Source organism: Aplidium turbinatum, chromosome 3 (assembly GCF_918807975.1).
Source record: "Aplidium turbinatum chromosome 3, kaAplTurb1.1, whole genome shotgun sequence".
Classification (NCBI taxonomy): Eukaryota; Metazoa; Chordata; class Ascidiacea; order Aplousobranchia; family Polyclinidae; genus Aplidium; species Aplidium turbinatum.
This window is the reverse complement of record NC_137474.1, coordinates 40,671,684-40,678,139: the sequence shown is the minus strand read 5'-3', so window position 1 is coordinate 40,678,139 and position 6,456 is coordinate 40,671,684. Positions and strand designations below refer to the sequence as shown.

The following is a 6,456-nucleotide window of genomic DNA, read 5'->3' as shown; positions in this document are numbered from 1 at the left end:
AGCGCTCAAGTCCGCTTTCCCGCAATGCAGGATAAAGATATGAAAAAAACAAAAACAAACAAAACTACAGTAAACATAGGTAGTGTTAGCGATGCAGTAAGCTACACGAAGCCTTAGGTCAGGGGTGTTTAACCATGGCATGCGGCCACATGTGGCCCCCGAGAAGGTTTTGAGTGGCCCGCTCGGTATTTTTCGAAATGTCTATTAAAATATTTATGGCAAACTTACATTCCGAAGAATTGGCACTTATTGTTTCCTTTCTTTGTCTATTATCCATAATTATACTATACACTACCTCAGAGATTGTGAGTAATGTTGCGTTTTTGAAAGTATATTTGTAAAGACAAAATTTGGGTAATTTTTTATGTTTTAATGTTTTACTCTCCCCAAAATGTTTTACTCTCCTACGGCTGTGATCTAGGACTTAATTGGTCTCGTGCCCCTCTTCCACCCTTTCCGCTTCTTCAAGATTTATCCAACGAGTGCTCGTTCAAATGTGAAGTATAGGTTGAACTCACACGTAGGCTACTGTCCAACATTAATTAACTTAATCTATTCCAATGTTTAGGTCTAGAGGTGAAGTGAAATAATTTATGCTCGGTCTGTAGCCTAGCTTACTGTCAGACAAGGATTATGACATGGAAAACTATGGATCCCTAAAGATCCACTGTAAAATATATCGAAGGGTTTACAAGATTTTTGTGTTTGTTGGTTGTTTGATTAAAATTTTTATCCTCGGATCAGGGCAGATACTTCGTCAGTTGGGGCCCTGGTGCAAACATCCTATATGGCCCTCCAGCTTTTTACATGTTTTTTCGAGTAAAAACTCGTGTTACGCTTTACCGTTTCTCCATTACTCAAGTGACAGACTCCTCCGCCATCCGTATGATGAGCGGTGCTTTCATGGCTTCGAATTTGCTGTGATAAATGTCTCCAGTCATTTAAACTTGGTTTGGTTTGGTTTTGAATCTTTATTCTCGAACTGACAAAGCCTTGATGGGTTATTCCTGGTAGTTTCGCATACTTGTAGAGGCTCTTGATGCAGGGCCGGTTACCGAGATTGACAGAGTGAAGTTTTTCCGATTGTTGAAGTCGTGACTCATGCTTGACAAATCAGCCCACTGCATAACGTCATTTCCCCATGTTCGTCTCCTTCTTCCCCTGCACCTCTTTCCTTCCACCATACCTTCAATAACCAATTGATGTAGCTGTCCTGCCGATCCTCTCAAAATATGTCCCGCGAATTTCATCTTTTGTTTTGCTAAATCGTTTGCCCATCTACCTTGCACTCCAATTCTTTTCCTAATTGCTTCGTTTGTTATGTGTTTTTTATATGATATTTTTAATATTCTTTTGTAGCAAATGATAAATATTCATGATTCATTTTCAAGTATTCATTTTCATGATAAAATAAGCAGCAGGTTTGTTTGTAAACAAGGTCCATGGTAGGTGAATAACATAACCAATATTTTTGTAGTTTTAAATCTGATTGTGTGATATTATGCGGATATAATTTGTTGAAAACGAACGGCCGTTATGGAGGCAATTATTAAGAAAAGGTTTTGAGGTTGTTTGGGATCTGTAGTAATAATTTCCTAACCTACTTGACATTTGGGTTAGCGATAATGGCGGAGAAATCACCACTTTGCATACATCTCATTTGTATTAGCATCGGAATTTTGTTCACTATTATTGTTGAAACTGTAAACGCGTTAACAAGTAGGAGAGTGAATTCTATCTCTCTTATGGTGATGTCCTGCTTGTCCTCTTTATTATGAATATCCACTAATGCTTCACGGGTATTACTACAACTTTCTTGAACAAAAAATGTGAAAACATGTTTTGTATTTTGATCGAGATATTGCGTAGTATAATAATATTGTTATCGTCACTAACAGAGTTCACCGACGTGACTCGTATTTGTTTGAATCAGCCACGAACTTACTTGCTGGAAGTTTCTGACTACCTCAGCTATTTTTTTTTCTTTTTGGGTAGTCTCTTTTGTACTCCGCGTTGAGCTCTTTTTATAATAAATTGTAGTCAACTAGAGTTTTATAATATTGTCATTGCACTCAAAATCTAAAATGTTTAATAACGTAAGTGACGTCAGCCCAAAATGTAGATACTAAACTCATGTTCAGCAAACGTTTCGAAAACTAGAGGCTACTGTCTTAATCTTCAGCAATATAAATCAAGAGCAAAATGAACAAGCCAAATTGACTGCCCCGATAGCTCAGTGGTTACGCGCCTGGGTCAAGATCAAGCGGCGCTGGTTCGACTCTCGGGGTGTGCGCTTGAGCAACGCATTTCAGGACTGCTCTCCATTCAGCGGCACCTAGTGAATGGAATAGTTCCCCGGCAACAACATTTCAACAATCGCAAAACTTCACTCTGTCAATCTCGGTAACCGGCCTTCGTCAAGAGGCTCTACAAGTGTGCGAAACTATCAGGAATAACCTATCGAGCCTTTGTCAGTCCGAAGATAAAGATTCAAAAACCAACCAAACTAGCCAAGTACAAACATTAGAGAAAAGCAGGGTAAGACGGACATTTGCTTCTATAACGTTTTTTGCTCTGTCTTCTGAAACTATTTGAATGAATACTCTACATAAAAATTTGGAAATATTTGTGCCACACTCAGAAGCAAAAATTTTGAAAATAGTTTTCTCAGCTCTTTGTCATAAAAACGTGCCCACTTAAATACTTAGGTGTTTTTTGAAAATGTTAGCTTCTCTTTTAGTTTTAAACATTGGTAGACAATGAAGCACTATCCTCAAGAACGTGAGCTTTCTACATATTTTGCGTTTGCTAATAATAATTACAGAATTTCTTGGGTTATTTGTTTGGGGCAAAAATGGACATATTGTTATCACTTGCAGTAGGCCTACAGCCTAAAGAAATAGTAGGCCTAGTCATTTTAGCGCGAAAAGTCTTTTCTAACAGACAGCTAGTTTGTTTTGGAGACCTGTAAATAGCAAAGATACATTTAACAAACATTGTTTGTTAACGGTTAGTTTGATTCTATTAGCATAAAAATACTGAAAAAGCTGCCTGCACGGCATCGAAAGGTTTATTTATAATAAATTTACTGGTTATCAAACTTGACTGTTTTTATTCTATGAATATTCATTCTAGCAAATTCACAAGAAATCACTTGATCTTGACAAATAATCAACAAAACGAATTGCGAGGCAAAGCGGTCATAGCCTACTGGAACTAGGCCTACAGGTCCTTTTTGCCTCTCGGCCGGGCCTTCCTATTTTCAATGTCGTTCTTGAACTTTTAGTGTTGGTTAGTGCACTTATTAAGACCCCTAAAATACACCAGATTTAATTAAAATAAATTCGACAGAAAATTGTTTGGTTTTATATGAATTTCTTCCTAAAATGTTTAATTCGAAATCCATCAAGAACGAGATCAAGACAAACAAAATATTAAAATATTTTTATCTTGCATCATAATTATGACAAAAACATAACACAAAAACTGGAAGCTTGCTTCGAGCAAAGAATTTTGTCATCTTGTCGCAGTAAATATTTAACGGCATCTATCACGTAGGCATTGTTGAATGTCCTCATAAGCGATATCTAAATTAAACATATCCGTGGTCCTCATTAATGAAAACTGTTCCTTTTATTGGAGGGGTTTTGTGCAGACAAATTATATAATTAACATGAAAGATATAGGCTATGGTGTAGGCTAAAGAAACAAACATTAAAACTTTACAAATTTAAACTATTTTATTTTCTCACCATTTGTTGGCATTGCTAGCACGACAGGAAAAAGCTTTTGTAAAAAACATGTAATTCTCCGCATGATCATGGTTAAAGTTAAAGGCCACGGTCTAAGTTCTGTTGTCATATGAATGAATACAAAATACACTGGTACACCGGTTATTAAAATGCCTGATGCAATTATGGCTTCTTTGGGTTTTGTATAAAAGTACGACATGACCAAAATGAAACATACCGCCGTAAAAAAGAGTGGCAACGCAATATTGTACTTTATGGGCCTTGGTAAATCAGGTTGAGAAAAACGCAAGTATATCGAACCAGCAGTGGCAAGTCCAAAAATGAGCATACACATAAAGTTAAAATATGCTATGAGTTCAAAAACATTGTCGATACACAAATATAACACGGCCGAAGAAACGCTTAAAATTATACTTGGAACTGGGGTGAAAAAAGTTGGACTTATCATTGCGAAATAAACTGGAAGATGTTGCTCTTTGGCAGCGATATAATTCTGTCTTGAGATTCCCATAAAACCAGAGTTTAAACTCCCAAAAATTGCAGTCACTATGAACAAAGGAATTAACCAATGTAAACCTGCAAATTTCAATGCTCTTTCTGCAAAGACGACTGCAACGGCATCGGTTGCTGTGATATCGCTTGGCGAAAGAACTGCATAATATGACACATTTATCAAAAGAAATACAATTATGGTTGTGACAAGTGCAATCACAGAAGACAAAAGTAAGTCTTTGACTGGATTATGCATTTCTCCTATCAGACAGGGAAGAATGTCCCACCCAGTATACGAAAAAATCCCTGAGTATAAAGCGATAAATATTGTCTCTACTTTAAAATCTGTTCCCTGCCATGGGTGTGAAAATGAACCAACAGAGGTTCCGTACTTTGTCAAAAACACAAGCCCAGGCACAATAATAATGAAACACGCCAACAGTTTAGCATACGTGACGATGTCTTGGACCGCGACGGAAAGTCGGACACTCCAGCAGTTTATGAAAGCTAAAACCATAAGAACAACCGCTGCCAAAAGTCGGATTGCGTAAAAAGGAGGGTTGCAAGTCGGAAAGAAAGGCTGTAGCAAATACGTCGCTAAAATAATCAAATCAATGGCAATTGAAGCGGGTGCAATAATGATCACAGACACCCACAACCCTAAAAAGCCCATAAACGGTCCAAATGTTTTCAAAAGAAAAATATATGTTCCTCCAGATTCAAGTATGGTTGTCCCCAGTTCGGCGTAACATAATGCTCCACAGAGTGATATTATTCCGCTTACCAGCCAGACAATTAAACTCAAAGCAGGGGAGCCAGTGGCTGCTTGTATTTCTTTTGGAGCAAAAAATATTCCTGATCCCATTACAGAACCTAAAACAATTGTAATTGCATTTACAAGTGTGATTTCTTTCTTCAAATGAACTCGTGATTTCTCATCTGTTTCTATCAAAGCCGTTTTCTCTGACTTTGCCAATGACGACATGTTTCATCCACGCTTTCAAGAAAAGCTTAGTACGCCATGTAATAAAACATCATTCCATTTTGAACAATTTAAATTTAAACATCGTCATCTACAATGCAGCTAAAAATGTTTTACAAATTATTATAGTTAGAAATTGTGTCCAAGTAAATAAACGACGACCAAACGGCTTTACTCGAAAATCTTAGTTGATTTTGTTTTCAATTTTAAACTGTGAAGCTAACTTAATATCCAGGCAACTACTCAATTTAGTGCAGATCTTTAGCAAATAAAAAAAATTATTTTAAAATATTGTTCTTATACCGGTATGCTTGAAAAGGGCTGTATGACTAGCCGAAAACATTCGCTTATTATTCTTTCTTAAGAAGCAGACAACAATTAACTTTCCTCGGAATAATTGTAGAAATGCTTTTATTGTAGCTATTGTAAGCCATGAAGCATACCTTGAAAGATTGTAGCCTATGGCGTAGAAATGTTTTGTGTAATGTCAGGTAAGAAAAGTTTATTGGGCGCTTATTGCCACGGGTACTGGAAGCGTTAGTAGAATTTGCAACGTCCAAAGCCCCATTGTCCAAAAGTTTTCCCTGCTCTAGAAGCGACAGCGCATCTTCAAATGACATAGACTGTGTGAATTTTGTAGATATTGCTTTTAGCTTACAGATCAACTCTTTGCTGTCCATGTCTCTGTATGTTTATTTTAATGTTTTCAACAATCTCAAACTTCTTCCGACGACTTTTTGTTAACTATAAATGTCATCGCCTAGCCTACATGAAAACAAAAAGTAAATTGTTGGCTACCGGTAGTCTACAGCTGAAATAGCAGCTTACCGCCAATTTACAAGTCATGTCATGTCTACTTCGGGATGTAAGTCACTGATTTAGTCTTTTTCTGCTTCCTGCCGGTTGTTGAATTTAATTTGTTATGAGGGTAGTTTTTTCGAATTGGTTATCGTCTGCTTGTATCATACTACAGTATTCTCACAAGAGACGTATTAAGGTTTCTTTTTTCTCACAGATGTAAAGCAGAGCATCACTCAAGTTCTTGCTCTTTCGTTGAGCTAGGTCAAATCAAATTGTATTGTGACGCTTAATGTTTCTTTAAGTTAGACATGAAGTTGCTTCTTTAACTATACCACTAAAATGCTTTGACCACCATGCAAAAATCCTTATACGAAAACTGAATTTCAAAGACTTTCTTAACCACCTTTATCTCCTTTATTCAAAAAATCC

At 36.8% G+C, this 6,456-nt stretch overlaps 1 pseudogene across 1 annotated transcript; it reads right to left on the bottom strand.

The window, feature by feature from the left end:
* Positions 1-3,328: 3,328 nt before the first annotated feature.
* Positions 3,329-5,799, bottom strand: LOC145767438 (Y+L amino acid transporter 2 pseudogene; annotated as a pseudogene). The gene is made up of 2 exons (XR_014288784.1): positions 5,670-5,799; positions 3,329-5,117 (listed from the first exon to the last, which is right to left on the bottom strand). The product of XR_014288784.1 is annotated as a Y+L amino acid transporter 2 pseudogene (transcript).
* Positions 5,800-6,456: the final 657 nt, after the last annotated feature.